Source organism: Artemia franciscana, chromosome 13, assembly GCF_032884065.1.
Source record: "Artemia franciscana chromosome 13, ASM3288406v1, whole genome shotgun sequence".
NCBI classification, from domain to species: domain Eukaryota; kingdom Metazoa; phylum Arthropoda; class Branchiopoda; order Anostraca; family Artemiidae; genus Artemia; species Artemia franciscana.
The window spans coordinates 10,342,460-10,344,335 of NC_088875.1; positions in this window are offsets into that span (position 1 = coordinate 10,342,460).

Consider the following 1,876-nt stretch of genomic DNA (forward strand, 5'->3'; position numbering starts at 1 on the left):
AGGGGGCCTAGGTGCCCTCCAATTTTTTTGGTCACTTAAAAAGGGCACTAGAACTTTTCATTTCCGTTAGAATTAGCCCTCTTGTGACACTCCAGGACCACTTGGTCGATACGATGACCCCTGGGAAAAAAACAAACAAATAAACACGCACCCGTGATTTGTCTTCTGGCAAAAAAATACGAAATTCCACATTTGTGTAGATAGGAGCTTGAAATTTTTGCTATAGGGTTCTCTGATACGTAGAATGCGATGGTTTGATTTTCGTTAAGATTCTATGACTTTTAGGGGATGTTTACCCCTATTTTCCAAAATAGGCAAATTTTCTCAGGCTCGTAACTTTTGATGACAAAGACTAAATTTAATGAAACTTATATATTTAGAATCAGCATAAAAATTCGATTCTTTTGATGTATCTTTTAGCATCAGAATCCCGTTTTTTAGAGTCTCGTTTACTATTGAGCCGGGTCGCTCCTTACTACAGTTCGTTACCACGAACTGTTTGATTTGATGTTTGGAAGGATGTCGTGTCTCAGAGCTCTAATTTTATATCCCGACCAGATCCGGTGACATTGCGGGGAGTTAGGGGGAGGGGACCTAAAATCTTGGAAAACGCTTAGATTGGAGGGATCGGGAGGAACTTGGCAGGAAAAATAATCACAAGTCCTAGATACGTGATTGACATAACCGGAACGGATCCGCTCTCTTTGGAGGAGTTGGGGGGGGGGGAGGGTTAATTCTAAAAAAATAGAAAAAATGAGGTATTTTTAACTTACGAAGGAGTGATCAGATCTTAATGAAATTTAATGTTTGGAAGGATATTGTGTTTCAGAACTCTTATTTTAAATCCCAACTGGATCCGGTAACATTGTGGGGAGTTGGGGGGGGGGCTAAAATCTTGGAAAACGCTGAGAGTGAAGGGATCGGGATGAAACTTGATGGGAAAAAATAATCACAAGTCCTAGATACGTGATTGACATAACCGGAACGGAACTGCTCTCTTTGGGCTTGAAAGATGGTTAAGTGTCGCCAAACGCTAGATGGTTTTGATAGCTATTTTGTCGACAAAATTATTTTGTCTTACTATTTTGTACTCTTATAAGTCAGCCATACTCGTTGGTCATATATTTGAATTGAGACAAGGGGACATCTACTCTCCATAATTTATAAATTTGTTACGTAAGGTGTACGATTCCGTAAGTCTTTTTGCATCAATTGTGACCGGGCTTATGATCGAGAGAGTGTATCGATAATATCGATATAGTCCAATTAATATCCAATTAATATCAATTAATATCGATTAATATCGATAGTCCAATTTAAATCGATGGACAAATAAAAAAAAAGTAGGCTGTATATCTAAAACTATATATGTAGTTTATGTATGGCTATATATAAAACTTAGAATTAATGCGGTAAAATGAACGAACACAAATATGGTCCTAATATTTTGATTTCAGGTCTTTCAACCTTTTTCGAAGAGAAAGCAAAGGAAACCGACTTAATATCGTTTTTTTGTTATTGAAAGTGAATCTTTTTAAACGAGAAAACAAAATATAATAGAAAAAACGCAAATTGTATTTTATGAAAATACATAAAAGCACAGGAATAGGGAAAAAAGAAAAGAAAGACGATGTTTTGCTGTGTTCTACTTTCTCAAAATTTATTTTATTTTCTTGTATATTTGCTTTCTCTTTGAAAAAGGCTGAAAGATCTGAAATCAAAATATTAGGACCATATTTGTGTTCGTTCATTTTACCGTATTAATTCAAAGTTTTTACGTATATAGCCTACTTCTTTTTATTTATTCCTCGATCTAAAAGTTATGTAGATATTACGAAACTGTGCCTAACAAATCGAAGCAAAAATTCATAACAAA